The 21,550-nt window shown below is 35.3% G+C and overlaps 1 long non-coding RNA gene across 4 annotated transcripts in view; it reads left to right on the top strand.

Moving 5' to 3' along the window:
- The window catches only part of LOC122213541, a 205,505-nt gene that overhangs the window by 6,621 nt on the left and 177,334 nt on the right, over window positions 1-21,550 (top strand). For all 4 annotated transcript variants that reach the window (XR_006199576.1, XR_006199578.1, XR_006199577.1 and 1 more), the window contains exon 3: window positions 17,183-17,186. This is a non-coding gene — a long non-coding RNA (uncharacterized LOC122213541). The remainder of the gene's footprint in view (window positions 1-17,182; window positions 17,187-21,550) is intronic.

Genomic DNA, 21,550 nt, shown 5'->3' with positions numbered 1-21,550 from the left:
ACCTGTACCTTTTGATTATCTTGTGTCCTTGGTCTTAAACATAAGAGTAGGAACAGATTCTTTGTGTTTGTACTCCCACAAACTTATGCAGGTCTTCAAATGCTATTTATTTGGTGCCAAGAATGAGTATGTCATCCTAAATGAAGACCTGATTAGGAATATTTCATAACATATGGTTCTGTGTGTTGAAGAGTGGAAGTTTTGAATTAGGACTTGTAGGAAAAATCCTTGTATAATATCTTCAATCAAATCAAATAGACTGCACTTATTGTATTTGAAGTATGTCATTTTTCCCTTCTTACTTTTTAAAAATATTTAACGGCTCAAAATAACTTTAATACTAGTTTTAATCCCTTGAACATATATGTACATACATCATAAATTCTTAGGACATAAGGTTAAGTAGTATCATAATTAATGGTTTATAGCTCTGTAACATCACTTCCCGTTTTAATGTCCTCTAATTCCATTTAAGGAACTCACCCTGGACCTAGATCTGTTTCTAGCAATAATAGTTTTTATTCATTGTCATTGTTCTTTTATATTATTCTATTTTTATGAAGCAAATTCAAATGTGAGCTTATTTTTCTCTATGATGGAAACTAGACTACTGATGGATTAATTTTCACATGCAAGGGTTTCTTATTTAATTTTTTTTCCCCTGACAGTATGGCACTGCTAGTGACAATATTCCAAAAGACAGCTCCATTGCTTCTGTGCCTAGGACCTAGAGTTAATTTTCAGCCTCATTTTTGATCTTACAAGCCTACTGCAAATGTGATGTTGGTAGAAGAAAGTTTTCCTCATCCTATATATCTTGCACATGCCTCTTGACAGTATTTTACGATACCATTTTTTACAAAGATTTAAATATGTTAGAACTATAATTTCTGGTAGTTGATTCAATCAAAGTAAAATAAAATAAAATAAAATAAAATAAAATAAAATAATCCTATGTTGCCATAAATTGATCATATTAGGGTGTTTCCTTAGCAAGGTGAAGCTTCAATCTTTGTTAAAGGGAATGACTACGTTTTGTAGGCCGCCAATCAGGAAAGAAACATAACGGGAGCAAGTGCTGGCTTTGCCTGGAATTGAGCCGTCCTGCCCAAAGCAAAAGGGAAAAATGAACTCTAGCAGAGTCGTGTCAGTTAATGAAGGTTTGTCTTCATGTGCAGTAGACAAGATATTATAGTGAAAAGGCTGATGTGGGTTCTGAGACACAGAGACCTGTCAGGACTCAGCCATTTGCTTGCTGTGTGACCGTGAACAGATTACTGACCTGAAGCTCACTTGCTTCCTTGGTAAAAATTTTATATCTTACAAGGTTCTCATGAGGATTCAGTGAGGTAAAATGTGTGAATGTCCTTTGTAAATTTAAAAATTCCACGGAAATCCAACTGGTATGATTGTTTAATGCTTTCTATAGTCAAAGGTAGTTTAGATCGCATTTCAGGTAGCGATCAATTCAGGTATGATTGTTTAATGCTTTCTATAGCCAAAGGTAGTTTAGATCGCATTCACTGTGTCTAACACAGTGTCTGATAAAGCATATGCTCAATAAATAGTAGTTCCTTTCTTTATCCAAGGAATAAAAATAAATTTCCCAGTAACAAGCAATTATAAGATACCATAGCGATTCCAGCATAGCATAAACATTTGGAGGGTGGGGGAAGACAATTACATGGAATATTCTAAAGTTCATACAACCTAGTTTTCCAAGGATTATCATTATTGTAGAAAAAGAGTGACAATGCACATATGGTATATATGGCACAAGTGGTTTCTCCTTTTCACAAAAATAATACTAAATAAGCTAAAATTTACATAAGAAGTCAATAGATTAGATGATTGTGATATAGTAATGGTGAAATTTAACACTTTTGAGGAATTGGTAAGAAACTTAGAAATCTCTTCTATATTTCAATAAACTGGCATTATTCAGAGATCTCGTATGAGTAACTAGTTATTTACTTGAATGACTAAGTTACTAAGTAATCTATTTAGTGGATAATAAAACCAGAACTGAAACACGAATCTGTTGATCCTCAGCTTAGTCCTCTTTCTACAACACTAGGCTGACAATTCTATCATTTATGATTTCATCCATTTGACAAGAATTTAGAATACCTTAGTCATTGACAAACGTTCTATTATTAAACATTTTCTTTTAAAATAATAATTTTTTTTCTGAATATGCTAGTTTTAGAAATTATGCTTCCTGAAAAATGCCCATTGATCCTGTACCTGTGCCTCATTGGCTCCTCCCCACCTATATAACTATGCTGGATAAAAGCAACTGTTCATTTCCTAACAGCAGCAACAAATCCTGTGGATTACCTCCCTCAACATATATTCCAACCCCTTGTAGCATGCAGAAGCTGGAAAGCTAAAAAAAAATCTACATTTCTCAGACTTACTTGAAGCTACAGTTACACTCATCAGATGACCTGAGGGAGGCCTCTTTGGAAGTGAATGTGGGTAGGCATGTGGTCCCCCTACTTTTCATTGCAAATCAGACCAAGGTGACATAATTCTGGATCTGGCAGCTGTTTTGGAAGTTCCTCATTGTACAGATACCTTAGTGATCACAGGCAGCAGATTTTTATACTTTACAATCTAATGTTCATAACCATAATGTTTCCTTGATATTTCACTAAATGACTAAATCACAATTTTATTAAAAATTTCCCCATTGCAAGTTATTGACTCTTTTCAATTGTTACTATTATGAACACTGTTGGAATATAATTCTGAATGTTTAAAGTTATCTCCTTTAAAATTTTCATACCTGAGGATAAATTCATAGATATGAGATTAGGAGCTGAAGGGCATACTCACTTCTATAGGATTTTGTTCTGAAGAGATGCCTGTGTAGGGGCCTCTTCTGGGCAGAGGACAGAGGTATGTATGGATGTAAAAACTAGGAGAAATGTAAGTTACCCTCTAAGACCAGGCAACAGTTGTTTTGTCCTGACTTCTTCCACATACTTACAGGCTGAGCAGACTCTTTATGCCACTCAAAATTAGGGACAGGAAAGATGGTGGAAGTTTAGGGAATCCTCCCTCTGGACAGAGTAGGAATGGAGAAGAAAACTTCAACTTGGCTTCTATGCAGACCCTGAGAAGGAAAATTGGGATCTACAGACATTTATAGAGTTAGACACAGTTACTGTATATCTATTTAAATAATTTATAATTTTTATACAATTATGAAAAATTTGAAATTTCCCATTTTAAATCATTAAACTTTGCCAATTTCCTTAGTAATGTTCATGAAAATAATTTGAATGAATAGGGATGCATTTATGATTGGGAGCACCAAGAAAGGGAGGAAGCAGGGACTGTGCTGCTTTTCAGAGCCCTGATAGAAGAACACAGCTTAATTGTGGACCACTTGATGAGGTGAACTGGCTGGTCCCTTCTCATGTGTAAGCCTTGGGTCTAGTGTCTCAGTCAAGTGTGTCCGGAGATTGAAAGCTCTTTTTTTGTGAACAGCCAAATACACAACGGTGTCTACCTAAGTGGTATATACAATGGGACTAAAATCCATTAACAATGTTTTTTTCTTGCTTTGTTAACACTAGTGTTCTTAACTTAATGGTTTAGTTATTCTATGTCTGTCTTCACTAGGTTTTTTGGCAGAACAAAAATGTCTAAAGTAATATTTAGCACTGAGAACATAAATAAATTCAGTTGCAGTATATCTCTAACATAGTTAACACAAAATAAGATCTAGCAGCAGATAAAAAGCTATGACATCAAAAAAAATGTTTGCGTGAGCATTGTCAACTCAACTAAAAATGGGTATTAATTACCTGTTTTGTACCTTGTGCTACGTACCCTAGGGATGGGGAGAGAAGGTAGGTACGAAGAACCACAAGAGAGGTCTGTCCTTGCCCTCAAGGAGCTAGCAAGCTCTATTTTAATGAGTACTACTAGCCATATGGACATTAGGGGAAATATATATTGTGTATGCATGCGTGTGTCGCAGTTTTGCTGTCTGTAAATATGGTGTGGAAGCGCTGAAGTCTCTACTGCCAACGTGTAAGTACATGAGCAAATGAGACGCCTCTTCAGCTACTGTTCTTGTGCTTATGTTTAACACATTTTTAAAAAGTGGTTATTGGATATACCCAAGCTCTTTTTTATTATGGAAATAGATATCTTATTAGGAATTACAGGCCCTCCATTCTGTCTGATGTGTTGAGTTTTCAAGCTGTCCTTCAGGATAAGTGAGTTGCAAAATATAATGATGCATGCCTGTGTTGGAGGTGAACAAGAACAAGTTTCAATGTATGTTGAAGTTATTTTAGAGCAAATTTCACAATGCTAATTGTCCTTCAAAGTAATCTGTCTTAGAAGTCAAATCTAACCAAAGAATTGAATGCCATCTACTATAACAAATGTAAAACTCAATCATAATTTATTACTGTGACATAGGATAACACTACATAAGTATAAACATTTTTTGATAGATATGAAAAATTGGGCAAAAAATTCGTAATAATCCTTCAATATCCACTCAGTCTCATAAAGATAGGTCCACGTTTTTAATATATATTATCCTTAAGTAAGATACAAAGAAACATTTGGTACTTTCATCACACATGTAGAGGAAACGATATTATCTAAAATTTTGGTTATTATATGTCGCTATATCTTATACAGATGAGATACCTCATATGGTAAAATTATATTTTTATAAAATAGCTGTTATTTTGTTTTACAGAGTTTATTTGGGAAATTATCAATTAACTGTGTCAATTTGATATTCATTAAAATGTTTATTCTGGAATTGTCTAAAATATCTATTGAACATAAACATGCCATCTGCAAAATAGGCAGCATTCCTTTTAATTCATTTAGCTACTTTTTCTGACAAATATAATGACCTTTTAAACTATCCTTAATATAATATGTTTTATCGTGTAAGGCTTCATTTTTTCAGCAATATGATGAATTAAATGCAATACTTGAGCAGGAATTATATTGCACCTGATTAATTATCCCTAAAATTTTCAATTTATTTTTGGGTTTATTATTATTGAAGCTTAAATTGCTTAGAATTAAAAATGGAATGAACTAAACAAAGTTTTAGTGGAGTCATCCTATGCTGAAAGTGCATTTTGTGGCTTGTGTCAATTATGGCTTATACTGACTTGCTTTTGCTTCTGAGAAGAACTGAAGAAGATGCCAAATATGGCAATAAATCAGCGCGGGTTGGGAAATCATTGAAATTTCAGAAGTCTTTACACCTTTTGTAGCAGCCTATATAATCTCACAAAATGAGAAAATAAGTCATTGTGCCATAACATAGTGGTATTTTATGTCTTTAAACATAAAATTTGTACTCATGTGACATTTTATTGCTAAGGCAGAAGTACCAGACTCTTGAAACTATTATAATACATAGTAAAAAGAGGAGACATTGTTTATGATTCTGTGCACAAATAGGAGGAAATGTAAATTATGTACTGAGTCTAGGGAACAATTGTTTTTTCCTGATTATTCCATGCACCTACAGGGTGAAAAGACTCTTCTTCCTAAAATGATACCAATCAAAAGTAGGGGCCCGAGGATGGTGGAAGTTTGGGGAACCCTTCATCTGGATGGAGTAAGAGTGGAGAACAAATCGTGAAATGTTCTGTGAAAATAGCTTACCATCTGTATTAGCTATGTATTGCTGCATAACAAAATACTTCAAAAATTAACAGCTTTAAGAAACTAACATAACTATCTCACACAGTTTCTGAGGATTAAGAATTTAGGAATGGCTTTGCTGGGTGATTCTGGCTCAGGATCTCTTACAAGATTGTAATCAAACTGTTGGCTGAGACTCCAGTCTTTGAAGACTTGAGTGGCATTTGGATTAGCTTCCAAGTTCATTCATATGGATGTGGCAGGAAACTTCAGTTTCTCACCATGTGCTGCTCATGATGTGTCTTCTGTCAGCAGAAGTAATCCAAGATGGAGGCTATAGGCTTTATACACTACTCTCAGAATGGACACACTTTCTCTTCTACCATAGTCTACTGGTCACACGAATCAGCCTTGATAAAATATGGGACATAAGTACATAAGGATATGAACACTAGGAGCCAAAGCTCATTGGTAGTTATCTTGGAAAGTGGCTACAGTCACCTTTCACAGCATCCTTTTTTCCATCATTTATTTACGCATTCACTCATCTGTAAATACTTATTAAGCCTCTGTGTTCCAGGAACTGTGTTAGATCTTGGAGATAACCAAGGTAGACATAGTTTCTTTGCTCATGGAGACAAAGAAGCACCAGATATTTATAGTGATTAAAGCTATGTTAAGGAAGCCCACAGATTATCTCATAGCCTCCCACAGTATTTTGTATTTCCTTAACATAGCTCTGGTTCTTGTCCGACTCCATGAGTGTAGGGAGTATTCCTACCCCAACTGATAATGCTTCTTCTCTGATTATTTTCACTTCTATTCCATCTTACTACCTGTTCACTTCATGCACAGCAATGGAACTTTTCTTCACCTAAAGCGTCTTTGCCTTCAAAAGTGCTGATTTAAATAGTCCACTCTTTAATCCCAACTGATATTTCCAACTTCCTTATTTAACTAATTGTACTGGGATTGTACTTAAACACTATTGTGATTTCTGGGCCATTTATCCTCATATTTTCTTCCCATCTGTCAGATTGCTCCTGTCTCTACTTCCCTTTCTAGCCTCATCATTTCTACAGTTCATCATTTTAATTTTCCTGTTGCCAATATCCCAAATTCACTTCCCCTTGTTTGACAGAATGCCAAACTAGAATGAACCCAATTATCTATTTATTTATGCCTTTGGATGACAGCTAGAGTACTGGAAGAAAAATCCAAAATAAAGTATATGGATTTCATTATAAATTTATAATTATTAAGCTGAAAATGTATTCCAAGTATGCCAGAAACCTGATCTCATTTTCCAAGTCAGCTTGTTCTTCAACTACACACTATTCTATTCCTTTTCTCCTCTCCTTAAATATCTGACCTGTCTGTACCCTTACACTCTCAACTCTCAGCAAAAAACTTCTAAGGAGGAAATAGAAGCCACCATCTGGAGGTGACTCAACTTCTCTCCACTATATTTCCAAAAGTAATTCTGGTTGCACTCATTCTGTCTTCCATCCCTCCTCTTTTAGTCACTGGAGAAAAAGAAGTTTAACATTTCAACAGAGAATGAGTATTCAATGAAGCAAGTATCTGGCGGAGAGGAATCAGAAAACCTTTGAGTTTTAGGTAAAGATTAAAATGGCGTAGGTTTAAAGCTCCTATTTTGAATTAGAGATGAGAAAATCTATGATTGAACCCAAAGAGTTACAACTACATAGGTTCTTCTGCTGTGCTTTCATGGCGTCCCACCACACTAACTCCCTTCCTTCTCCTCTATCACTGTAACTATTTACAAACCTATCTCCCTAGCCTCTTGTGTCCCCTGCTGAGGAGAGGGCCCAACTAAGAAAGAATGGCAATCCTTACGGCAATCCTTACAAGCCCTTAGCAAGTGCAACTTACAAGGCCAGGTTTTATGAGTGGGGTAAAGTGGTAAAGGCTGTGGGAGAAGTCAAGCAAAATGATGCAGTTTGAGAAAATAGAACCCAAGTATGATTAAAAATATTTTTAAACTTTTTTGGTAATGTTTGTATTTATTTTTGAGAGATAGAGACAGAGCACGAGTGAGGGAGAGGCAGAGAGAGAGGGAGACAGAATCTGAAGCAGTCTCCAGGCTCCGAGCTGCCAGTACAGAGCCTTACGCGGGGCTCGAACTTGCAGACCGGGAGATCATGACCTGAGCCGAAGTAAGATGCTTAAGTGACTGAGCCACCCAGGCACCCCTAAAAAATAATTCTAACAGCCCCCCTCAACCTAACAATGAAATGAGAGAGAAATAAGTGGGAAAATAAGGAAATAAGTTGGATCATATACGAGAAATTATTAAATATAAAGGCTTCGTTTCCAGAAAGACCGTGGATTCAAATGCGTGGCCTCTCAGGAAATATTTTCCAAATTATTAAAAACTTTGCCCTTCATCTCAGCATGAGGGTTCCTCACCTTCTTCAGTGGAAGACCCATGTGGATAATTGCTACAACTGTCCACACCACACATGATTTCATAACATTGGAGTCAGTTTCAAGAAATTTCATGGGTCCCATTTATTTTCTGATTGCATGACTAACTATTGATGGTCTCCCCATAAGCCCCGGAGACACATGAAAGATAAATATTTGATGATTTATAGTTATCTGTGGTGTTAAATTTGTTTTAATTTTTTTATTGCTTTTATTGTTCTTTCTTATCTTTGAGTGAATCAGACAAGAAAACGATTTGAGGGGAGCAGCTCTCTTTTATGTTCTTCTATTTAGGACTGGCTACACATGGGTGCCCGTGCAAGTGTATGTATGTGCTGAGAGGACAGGTTTGGTTACCTCTTGCTCCCACATTTCTCCCACCATCCCCTCACTTTCAGGATTTCTTATATAAGAGGGTTGGTCAATATTACAATACAGAGTTAACAGAGATGCAATATTAAGAACTATTAGGTCCACTTAAAAGTGAATCATAGTCACTAAAGGCTGATAAGATTCATAGTTGAAAAAGGCATCATGATGTAGAAACATGATAAATAATGAAAAAAAGTAAAAAACCTGGAGAAGTACTTAAAATAAGACAATGGCAGCCTAATTGGTGAGGGTTCTTTGAAAATAATTGAAATCCAGATCAAATCTCATGCTCAGGGGTAATAATCCTAAAATGATTGATATAGTACCAGTTTTATTCATTAAAATTTTAAAAGAACTCTATTATAAACAAAAGAGAGTATTTTGTAATGTTTATTTACCTATTTTGAGAGAGAGAAGAGAGCATGCAAGCACAGGTGTGCGTTAGTAGGGGAGGGGCAGAGAGAGAGGGAGAGAAAATCTTAACAGGCCCTGCTCTGTCAGCGCAGAGGCTAATGCAGGGCTTGATCCCACAACCATGAGATCATGACCTCAGCCAAAATCAAGACTCAGAGGCTTCACTGACTAAGCCACCCAGGAGCCCCCAAAGAGAGTATTTAATTGAATTATAAATGATGACAGTTTGTAATGCTTGATTTTATTTTTAACTGATTTTACCTTTTCCCTTTACTGTCTACATTTTGAATCCTGAAAACTTTGTTCTCTGTCAATAAATCCATAATCAATGCTAAAAGATTTGTCACACACAAAATCAGTTATATAGTAAGTAATGAATAATTTTGGAAACATTATTAGTACAATTTTAAAACTAAAAAAATCCGTTCATCAGTTGATGGACATTTGGGCTCTTTGCGTAATTTGGCTATTGTTGATATTGCTGCTGTAAACATTGGGGTGCTTGTGCCCCTTTGAGTCAGCAGTCCTGTATCCTTTGAATAAATTCCAAGCAGTGTAATGGCTGAATTGTAGGTAATTCTTTTTTTAATTTTTTGAGGAACTTCCGCACTGTTTTCCAGAGTGGCTGCACCAGTTTGCATTCTTACCAACAGTGCAAGAGGGTTCCCATTTCTCCACATCTTGCCAACATCTGTTGTTTCCTGAGTTGTTAATTTTAGCCACCCTGACTGGTGTGAGGTGGTATCTCAGTGTGGTTTTGATTTGTACTTCCCTGATGTTGAGTGATGTTGAGCATCTTTTCGTGTCTCTATTAGCCATCTTCTCATTTCTTCTCTTTTTCTCATTGGATTGTTTTTCAGGTGTTGAGTTTGGGAAGTTGCTTATACATTTTTGATACTAACTCTTTATCTGATATGTCATTTGCAAATATCTTCTCCAGTTCTGTTGGTTGCCTTTTAGTTTTGTTGATTGTTTCCTTTGTTGTGAAGAAGCTTTTTATCTTGATGAGGTCCCGGTTCATTTTTGCTTTTATTTCTCTTGCCTTTGGAGACATGTCAAGTAAGAAGTTGCTGTGGCTGAGGTCAAAAACGTTTTTGCCTGTTTTCTCCTATAGGATTTTGATGGTTTCCTGTTTCACATTTAGGTCTTTCATCCATTTTGGATTTATTTTTGTAGATGGTGTAAGAAAGCGGTCCAGTTTCATTCTTCTGCATGTTGCTGTCCAGTTCTCCCAGCACCATTTGCTAAAGAGACTGTCTTTTTTCCCTTGGATACTCTTTCCTGCTTTATGGAAGATTAGTTGGCCATGTATTTTTGGGTCCATTTCTCAGTTCTCTATTCTATTCCATTGATCTCTGTGTCTCTTTTTATACCAATACCACATTGTCTTGATGATTGCAGCTTTGTAATACAAGCTAAAGTCTAGGATTGTGATGCCTCCAGCTTTGGTTTTCTTTTTCAACATTACTTTGACTATTGGGTATTTTTTTTTGTGGTTCCATACAAATTTTAGGATTGTTTGTTCTAGCTCTGTGGAGAATGCCGGTCCTATTTTGATTGGGATCGCATTGAATGTGTAGATTGCTTTGGGTAGTATTGATATTTTAACAATATTTGTCCTTGCAATCCATGAACATGGAATGTTTTTCCATTTCTATGTGACTTCAATTTCTTTCATAAGCTTTCTATAGTTTTCAGCATAGAAATTTTTTATGTCTTTGGTTAGGTTTATTCCTAGGTATTTTATGGTTTTTGATGAAATCGTAAATAGGATCAATTCCCTGATACCTCTTTCTGTTACTTCATTATAGGTGTATGGAAATAAGACCACTTTCCGTACATTGCTTTTACATCCTGTGACTTTGCTGAATTCATGTATCAGTTCTAGCAGTTTTTTGGTGGAGTCTTTCGGGTTTTCCATGTCGAGTATCATGTCATCTACAAAGAGTGAAAGTTTGACTTCTTCTTTGACAATTTGGATGCCTTTTATTTCATTTTGTTGTCTGATTGCTGAGGTTAGGACTTCCAACACTATGTGAAACGACCGTGGTGAGAGTGGACATCCCTGCTTGTGTTCTTGATCTTAGGGGGAAAGATCAGTTTTTCCCCATTGAGGATGATATTAGCTTTGGGCCTTTCATATATGATTTTTATGATGTTAAGGTATGTTCCTTCAATCTCAACTTTCTTGAGGGTTTTTATTAAGAATGCATGTTGCATTTTGTCAAATGCTTTTTCTGCATCTATTGACAGATCATATGGTTCTTGTCCTTTCTTCTATTAATGTGATAAATCATGTTGATTGATTTGTGAATCTTGAACCAGCCCTGTACCCAGGAATGAATCCCACTTGATCATGGTGAATAATTCTTTTAATGCACTGTTGAATTTGATTTGCTAGTATCTTGTTGAGAATTTTTGCATTCATGTTCATCAAGGATAAGAAGATGTGGTATATACAATGGAATACTACTCAACAATGGAAAAGAATGAAATCTTGCCATTTGCAACAATGTGGATAGAGCTGAAGGGTATTATGCCAAGCAAAATAAGTCAATCAGAGAAAGACAGGTATCACATGATTTTACTCACGTGGAATTTGAGAAACACAACAGATTGACATAGGGCTAAGGGTAGGAAAAATACGATAAAAACAGAGAGGGAGGCAAACCATAAGAGATTTGTAAATATAGAGAACAAACTGAGGGTTGATGGGGCTGGAGGAAATGGGCGATGGGCATTAAGGAGGGGACTTGTTGAGATGAGCACCGGGTGTCATATGTAAGTGATGAATCCCTGGATTCTACTCCTGAAGCCAAGATTTTACTGTATGTTAACTAACTTTAGAATAAATAAAATAAAAAAATAAAGGGAGAGAAGAAACAAAAAAAATTTAAATAATTCATATTAAAAAAACCTAAAAACTAAAAAAAAACCCCAATATACAGTTGAACTCAACGGAGACAGGTAAATTTCAGGTGCCAAAATAAAAAGGGGCTGGGGAGATCAAAGCAAAGCAATAAACACGTGTTGATAACGACATGACTTATGGGATTTGGAAGGTGGAGCTAGAGTTTTAATTCTTAGGTGGGGAAAAGAGATCGGGCCAGGGAAGAAGGTGAGTTGGAGACTGAAGACTGACTTATTCTCCAAAGCTCACAATCTCTGAAAACCAGCCTCCTACTATCTCTTTCTTGTATCCAGGAGAAATCTAGTACCTATTACTTAGGATAAATCAGTGACTGTTATTGAGTAGATCTTTTCTTTCCAGAGAAAAGGGAACTAGTTCAATTATATGGTCCTCATAACAAGGGTAGATCTTAATGTAACGCCATATTTGTCCAATGAAAAATCATTGAGTCCTTTTTTCCTTCCTTCTTCCCTACCTCCCTCCCTTTCTTCATTCCTATCACTTTCCATTATTTTGCTCCTTTTCAGAATAGTACATATTCCTGATTGATGATTACAGTCCCAGCTCAATTCCCATATGGCACAAACTTGAACATAATTTATGATTAAAACCAAATGTGGAGATAGTGATGTTTTGTACTTAACAATTTAAGTTGCCAAGCAGGAGTGGCCCCAGTAGAAGATTCAAAATCAGAAGGAAATTAATATAAAAACTGGTACAGGATTTATGAAAACCGTGGTATATGGACATTTGCATAATTCAGGTTCTACCAAAAAGTCGGATTGTTATGCTGGAAGTGTCTGCAAAAAATGTAGTGCCTCACGATTCCTGCCACAGCATCAAAGTGGCAGTGAACTCCACCCAACTGAATAGTGTAGGCCATACAGCAATGAGTGAAAGAAATTGGTGTTACAAAACAGGTAAGTAAGACATTATTTACTGCTTTCTGAGAGACTGTGAAATTCAGTCATACATGCACTTTGGAAAGAAAGATTATTTCATTTTAATTCTGAACATTTAAAATTTCCAGAGATAAAGCTATCCACAAGATGGAGGATAACAAAATGAGAGTTTCTAGAGGTCATTCCATAGAAATGGAATCCTTTAATATCATTTTACAGGAGGTTTTTAGAAGTATTATTTTGAATGGCTACAGAAGGTATGATGGTTGAGATATGACTGCACTTAAAAATATAAATTGTAAGGTTGATGTGTTAAAACTCTTCATGGATCAGCACTACTTTAAAAAAGGACAGTTGCTGGCACTCTGTGCGGTCACATGAAAATTCACCGTGAAGTCTGACTTTATTATAGTAGCTGTAAATGGGATAAGAGGTACAAGTTTTATGTTGCACTATGAGGTTCCTACCTACACCACTAATAAAATTGATGAAGTCATTCACATAAGTAGAAAGGAACTTGGTGCTCTCACAGATTAAAGCTCTATACACTGTTATTTACAAAGATTTTGTTTTCACTGTGAGAGTCTCAGTTGAAGTCCTTGAATAAAATGGTTCATCTTCTACAGTAGTGTTCTCTAGTAGAACTCTTGGTGATGCTTAAAATATTCCATACCTGCATTGTCCATCATGGTAGCCATCAGCCATGTGTGGTTCCTGAGCTTTCAGAATGTGGCTAGAATATCTGAGAAACTGAATTTTTAATTTCATTTAAGTTTAAATTTGAATTCAAATAGCTGCATGTGATCAATGATTACATTATCAGGCTCTCCATCTCTACAGCACTGATTGGTGTCGAATGAATGTAAGGGTTCCAGCTTTGTCTGCTCTTGCGTACGTGGCAATGTGATTAATTACCAAAAACAATCCTGAGGGTAAAATAGTTTATCATTTGTTCAGAATTAATGGACATTGAAGTTTAAAATGAAATGATGTGGATTTTAAGATAGCTGACATCCATAAGGGAATAGTTGAAATTCAAGCCAATATTAAATTTCCAGGGGCACCAATACAAATTTAAGGGAGGCCATTTAACAAGCCTCAGTAGTAAAGAAGATATAACAGGTAATGAACAAACAATTCAAAGCCTCGAGCATCTAAAAAGTAAAACAGGCCTGTTGTGAAAACTGTCCAGATTCCATTATCAAAAATGATCCAAGCTTTTTGGACCGGGAGATAGAATTTTTAAAAGTTCAGGTAAAAAAGGGGAATAACTATCAGTTAGATAAAGAAACATTTTCTGTATTTGCATCCCCATATTGTGCTATGCCTGAAGTAAAAGACTTCATTCCTCGTGTCCGCAAAGATAATGAGGGGCTGCAGTTAGAATCTGAGGCAGTCTCCACTGACACAGTAACTGCCACCAGAGACACTGGAACAGTGACAGAGGTGTATCCATTCATGATGGTAGTACTGTTCCACAGGGTCCAGTGTGGTTAGTGAAAGATTAAATATCCCACTGTTCTGCAGTCAGAAATCAAGGTGAAAGGTTGTGGACGTTATCTGGCTGGTGATGAAAATATGCACTCTTGTAAAGTAATTGCTGTAACTCTTGTCAAAACACTAAAGGATAGAAGCAAGATAGTAATAGAAGATGCAATTCCTCAGTTATTATAAACTTTTCTTTCTCATGATTTCTTAAATAATTACAGGGTAGAATTTGCCACACCAACAACGATTTTAACATTTCAGGAATACTTTCTAGTGTATGGATTTATATACAAAACAAATATGTACTAGTATTTTATTAAAAGTGAAGTAGAAGGAATTTAAAAAAAGAAACAAAGGAAAGCCTTGGGCAGTGTGAAAATAGAACAGGAATATGTGAAGCACAGTGGTGAGTTTCTGTAAATGAAAAATAATTATTTAATTAAAAATAAACAATGAGTGATTTAGAGAGCAAATAACTGAAAAAAAGTGTTAGTAAATTGGAAAATAGACCTAAGGACATTTCTGGGGAAAAAGTACAGAGAAACAGAAGGAAAAATTTGAAACACAGGTCAAGAGAAAGATAGGTTTGAAATGATGTGTCTTCATCTACTGTCCAACACTATTTTCTATTTTTTTTTTAAATTTTTAACATTTATTTGTTTTTGAGGTGGGGGGAAGGGCAGAGAGAGAAGGAGACACAGAATCCAAAGTGGGCTCCAGGCTCTGAGCTGTCAGCACAGAGCCTGACATGGGGCTCGAACCCACAAAATGTGAGATTATGACTGAGCCGAGGTTGGACGTTCAACCGACTGAGCCACCGAGGCACCCCTATTTTCTTAGATGAAAGCCAGAAGAAAAAATGATCTAATAAATCAACATTTCAAAACAGAAGAGGAAACAAGCTACTATGAACAAGTGTCAGTAGAAACAATAAATAACAAAATTAGACCCTCAAGGATCCAAACATAGTAATGATCAGAAATATAAAACAATTTATGAATATATGTTTAAGGGAATAAAAATAGGAAACCACAAAAATAAGTAAGTGATAAGATTTAAAATAGCAAAGCAAACCTGGAGAACAAACCAGAAATTCAAAAAATAAAAAAAATATATAACCATTGAAACTACAAGATGGATTTAAAGAAATTATTAAGGATTCAACAAAGAGGAGGAAATGGAAAAGACAAGTTAGGACATGTAGATAATAGAATGTGAAAGGGTTACATACATCTAATCAGAGTCCCCAAAGGGTAGAATTGCAAGAGTGGAAAGAAATAATATTTGAAGAGATAATGGCTGATTATTCCCAAATTGAGGAGACATAAATTATCAGGCTCGGAATGCATCTCAAATCGCGTAAGGATAAATAAAAATAAATCCAATTCAAGATACATTTATTAAACTGCAAAACTCCAAAGGTAAAGAGAAGATATCAAAATGCATGGAAAAACAGCCTACCTATAATGCAATGTAGTTTGATTCACTGCAGGTCTCTTAAAAACATCAGCAAAAAACCAGAAGTTGATAAAGTAATATCTTGATAAAGCTTAGGAAAAAACTATCAACATAGAATCATATACATAGCAAACTATTTCTCAAGATTGAGGAATATTTCTTCAAGCAAGCAAGACACAGAGTTAATTACAAGTACACATTCTTAAGAGGAAATAATACAGAAAGAAGGGAAAAAATCTATCTCAGACTAAACAAAGTCTAAGATGCAATTAGGAATGAAAACTAAGACATTTTAAAACATGTGAGTTAGCCACAAATCATCAGCCATAATAATGTCTAATTTGTGGGGTTAGTAAACAACCAGATAAAACTTATTTCTGGGCAAAAGAATTGTATTACATAGGAATTGTGCTATAGGAGTTAAAGCCCTGTATGTTAAGCGTATGTTAAAAAGAAGGTTGGTACTGATTAATTTTTGTCTTAAGTTAAATATACATGTTACTTGTAGAATACCCATTAATAATAAAAATAGAGTAACATTCAAATCAGTAGTGGAGGGAAAAAACGCGATATAGAAAATGCCACTGGAAGGCAAGAAGACAGGAAAGAAATAAAGGTTAAATGTATCAGTATTTATATTGGTAAATATAAAAAGTAAGAAGGTTAAATATATCAGTAAAAGTAAATGTAAGTGGATTAACCACCCCTTAACTCCCACACACAGAGCTAAAAGACAGACAGTTGGTTTACATGTTACCTTCAGAAAATATATATAAACCATGAAGTTACAGAAAGTTGATATACTTTTAAAAATGGCCATGTAAATTCAGATATACCTGTTTTTCCCCTATAAACCATTCAAAAGCAATAAGGAGAATAAAAACCAAAACTACAAATACAAATCTGTTTGTTTCTCTTAAATTGGGTAGCAACAAAGACATTAAGTTCCCAAAGTTCTGGAGAGAGGGCTGGCAAAGCAGTAGTCAGAACAGGGATAGGAAGCAGGACTTCATATCCACCAACTTCAGGAGTTTCAGAAGACATAGTCTATCCTAAATTCCTTGTTGGCAGCAATTGAAATGTGCTACCCAAATTGTTTTATGACTTTCCTTTGATTCTCTTCTAAGAGTTCGAGGAGTCAAGGCTAAACCAGGAACCACTTGATGAAGAAGCCACATTTGTAGGAATTAGGGCTCTCTTTAGCCCTAGTGGGAAGGCAAGTATTATAAAAATCCTATATTGCCCATCTCCATTAGGGTCATAGGGAAAATTCTTACTAGCCTGAAACTCTTTCCTTTCCCTTCCCTCAGTACAGGACTGGTTAAGGTAGTTTTCAGAGCCCAATGCAAAATGAAAACGTGGAGCCTTTTGTTTGCAATTATTAAAAATTTTAAGATGGTGACAAGCAAAACATTAAACCAAGCACAGAGCCTTTCTGTGCAAAGGATGTTGTGCTACTGTATATGTTATATGTCTGTGAAACCTTGATCAATGGAACTCTCTTTCCTAGAAAAAACTCCTCTCCTTAAAATACGAAATAAAGAACAGTCAGCAGAGGGTTTAATTGGAAATATGGAAGGAAGGGAACAGGAAAACAAATTCACAGAAACAAAACCTGCAACAGAAAATGCCATAGGTCTCCTGGGTGGCTCAGTTGGTTAAGCGTCTGACTCTTCATTTCGGCTCAGGTTGTGATCTTGCTGTTCGTGGGTTTGAGCCCCAGCTGGGCTCTGCACTGACAGTGTGCAGCCTGCTTGAGATTCTCTCTCTCTCTGTCTCTCTCTCTCTGTCTCTCTCTCTCTCTGCCCCTCCCATGCACTCTTTCTTTCAAAATAAATAAACTTAAAAAAAAAAAAAAGAAAATGGTGTTATGAAATGCTGGAAAATTGTCAAGCTTTCACCATGAAAACCATACAAAAGGAAAACTGCCTCTTTGTGGAGGAGTATGGAAAGATATGATGAGGCATCAGATAACGGAAACTGAATTGGCAGAGTAAATGAAAACAGTAAAATAATACCATCATGTGAATCAGCAGTTCTCAAGCCTGGCTGCCTATTAGAACCACTTGTAGAACTCTGAAGTCATACCAGTGCCCCAAACCCATGTCTGTGGGTGTTTTCTTTAATAGTTCTCGGCTGGAGCCCAGTCATTGGTATGTTTCAAAATTTTCACAGGTGACTTTAAAGGGAATTCAGTGTTGATAGCCACAACATAACCAAAGGAAAAATTAGAAGGCAAAGAAAATGATAATATAATAAAAAACAGTAGGAGGCAAAGGAGAAAGAAAATGGAACCTGCTGTAAATGCACCAATTTACTTATTTTTATTGCCTAAAGATAACAAATGTAAGCCTATAAACCAATTAATGTATATATAACTGTATCGGCACAAATGCAAAATCTAAGAAAAATATTAAGGTATTAAAATTACCTAAAATGAGGTGCAGAAGGAAATGGAAGGGGGTACAGATAAAATATACTAATAATTTTCAGAAGGAAATTTGGAAATATATTGCCCAAAATGAAAATGATTATTTTAGGAGCGTCTGGGTGGCTTAGTCAGTTAAGCGGCCGACTTCGGCTCAGGTCATGATCTCGTGGTCTGTGAGTTCGAGCCCCGCGTCGGGCTCTGTGCTGACAGCTCAGAGCCTGGAGCCTGTTTCAGATTCTGTGTCTCCCTCTCTCTGACCCTCCCCCATTCATGCTCTGTCTCTCTCTGTCTCAAAAATAAATAAATGTTAAAAAAAATTAAAAGAAAATGATTATTTTAATAATAAAGTTATGTAGGTAATGAGTAGAATATAACACTACTCAGTTTTCAGGAGAAGCATATACCAAAAACTAAGAAAACAGACAACAGAATGAATAATTAAGATATACAGAGAACGTATCAAATAATTTAACAGACCACCCATATCTGTCATATTGACAAATGTAAAATATTATAAGTCATCTATTAAAATAAAAATAATTGCTATTTTGATCATACTGCTACCCCCAACTCTGTGATGTGATGTGTGATGTGTGTGTGTGTGTGTGTGTGTGTGTGTGCATATATATATATATATATATATATATATGTGTGTGTGTATATATATATATATATAATAAAAAAGTGGTTAAAAATTAAAAGGATGGGTAAAGAAAATCTAGGCAACTACAAACAAAACAAAAAAAGATTTTCAATAACAGCTGAAAAATATATTGTAGGTAGGAATATACTTAGTATAAAATGTGTGTATCTGAAGACTTATAAAACATTCTTTAAGAGACACACATATCCGCAAAGTCTGGAAAACTTGAACAAATGGAAATGCACTACCATGCTCTAGGTTACAAGGATGCAATTCATAAAGATGCTAATTCTTCCCGAGTTAATAATAACCTAAATAGTAAAACTCTAGTAAGAAATACAAATAGATCTGTGTTCACTCATGATAAATGGAGCCTCCATTTGCCCATCACAGCCATTCTCTTCACCCCCCACCTCTAAATCCCAAGGATAAAAAATACCCAAGGATAAAAAACCCCAAGAATTAAAAATACCTAAAGATCCAATATTTAAAAATACAGACACTTTATGAGGCCACTATTATGTGGGAAAAAAATAAAGCATAAAAGACTAAATAATGAGTAATATTGAATAACAACAAGTTTACTTCTTTACCTTCAATCCAGACTAGGAAGGTGAGGGCATTTTATGCCATTCTTTTCCTAAAGTTGGGTCAGGTCTCTGTAGAGAGCATTCCAAAGACAAGTAAAAATACTAAGATAATTCAGAATATGCAAAAGTAGGTAAATATTTTTTTAAAGTAGGTAAATATTTTAATACATTAATACCTTAACATATTATTTTATTTGCTAGGTTATAAAAATTGTATTTGTGTGAGGCTCTAAGAATCAACAGACCTCTCTGTAAGAGGAGTGAAGGAAAAAAATTAACAGCTGGTCAGTGCATGACACAATAACATAATAACAAGTTTCACCCACAAACTAACAGATTGCATTTTAGGTACTAAAAAACGGCAGTCAAATTTACTCATTAATTCTTCAAAAAAGAAACTTTTAGCATTTTTTTAAAGATTGGATTAAATATACCTTAAATGTAAATAAAATTAAGTTGGACACATAAATTTTAATGTATGTGCATATTAATTGAAAGAGTACGCTCCTTCTGGATTCTAAATTGTTTCCTCACTTCAGACACCACTTGAAAGTTCAGACCTCTGGTACATCTGACCAACTGGCTGTAAATGAGGGGTTCGCACGGCCCCCTTCCTGGATTTGATAATTTGCTAGAATAGTTCACAGAACTCAGGAAATGCTTTACTTACTTACTATTACTCACTTATTAAAAAGGATGTAACTTAGGAGCAACCAAATGGAAGAGATGTATACAGCAAGGTATGGGGAAGGGGCATGGAGCTTCTATGTCCTTTTCTGCTCTGCCACCTTTCCAGCACCTCCATATGTTCACCTACCCAGAAGCTCTCCAAAGCACTTAATTTAGGATTTTTATGGAAGTTGCATTACATAGGCATGACTGATTAAATGATTGACCACTGGGGATTAAGTTAATCTCCAGCCCCTCTCCTCTCCCTAGAGATGAAGATTTGGGGCTGAAAGATCCAACTTTCAATAGTTGGTCCCTTTGGCAACCAGTCTCCTTCCACAAGAATCACCTCGTTAGCATACACTCAGGTATCATTAAACAAGACTTCTCGTAATTAACAAAGGTACCCCTCTCATCCTTATTACTCAGGAAATTTTAAGGGTTTTAGGAGATCTGTGCCATGAACAGGGGCAGAGACTGTCTTAGTATGTCACAGATTGTTAAAAAATAAAAGAAGGTATGGCTTATATATTAAAGGAACATAAAATTTTATGGCAGAAGATGGGATAGATGGAGAGGAGAGGACTATCTTAAACTACCGGAAACAATTTAGAATCCAGAAGGCATGTACTCTTTCAATTAATATGTACATACATTAAAATTTATGTGTCCAATTTAATTTTATTTACATTTAAGGTATATTTAATCCAATCTTAAAAAAAAAACGTGCTAGAAGTTTTTTTTCATGTCACTGAAAAATTAATGAGTAAATTTGACTGCCTTTTTTTTTTTGGTACCTAAAATGCAGTCTGTTAGTTTGTGGGTGAAACTTGTTATTATGTTATTGTGTCATGCACTGACCAGCTGTTAATTTATATTAAGTCAGGTATATTTGTTGAAAAAGAGCACATTATTCAAAAAATGATCAGAAATATTCCCTACTTGTTCCAGTGAAATTCTATCCCAGTCTTCTGTTAATTGCCCTTGGCTTTGTACATAACAACAGATGGATTTCATGGCTGAAAGGAAAAATCCCTGCATTCTAAAAGCAATTTTAGTAGAAATTCTCAAAGAAAAAAAGGCACAAAAAAGTAATTGAAAGCAAAATCATATGAAATGTATACATTGCTTTTTTTGTGAGTCAAACATAAATATTTAAAAAGTGTAGAGATACAAATGAATACTTTTCAAAGCACTTGGTACTAAGTAGGATAGGACAGATTTTTCAGTTGATAACTTATCTATAATTCTCTGCTTTTTAACTATATTATATTCTCTTGGGTTTTAGATTTGTTATTCTATTATAAATCCATGTTTGAGCTATATATTTCAAGTTTCTTGTTCTATGTTGAGGGAAAGGATGCCCCTTGTACAATCCAATATTTTTATATTAAAGGATGACTAACTATGTCCTCCTCTTCTTGTTCACACTTTTCACTAGGCAGATGAAATGTTTTGCAAATTTAGAACATATGCACCATCTGGCTTTGGTGTGCATAATTCATACACTGAAAGGCAGTGCAGTCATGACTAAAGGGAACCAATTTAGAGTCAGATAGACCTTCATTTGTCACAGGC

Source organism: Panthera leo, chromosome A2 (genome assembly GCF_018350215.1).
Source record: "Panthera leo isolate Ple1 chromosome A2, P.leo_Ple1_pat1.1, whole genome shotgun sequence".
NCBI lineage: Eukaryota > Metazoa > Chordata > Mammalia > Carnivora > Felidae > Panthera > Panthera leo.
This window is presented reverse-complemented; position numbering and strand designations above follow the sequence as displayed.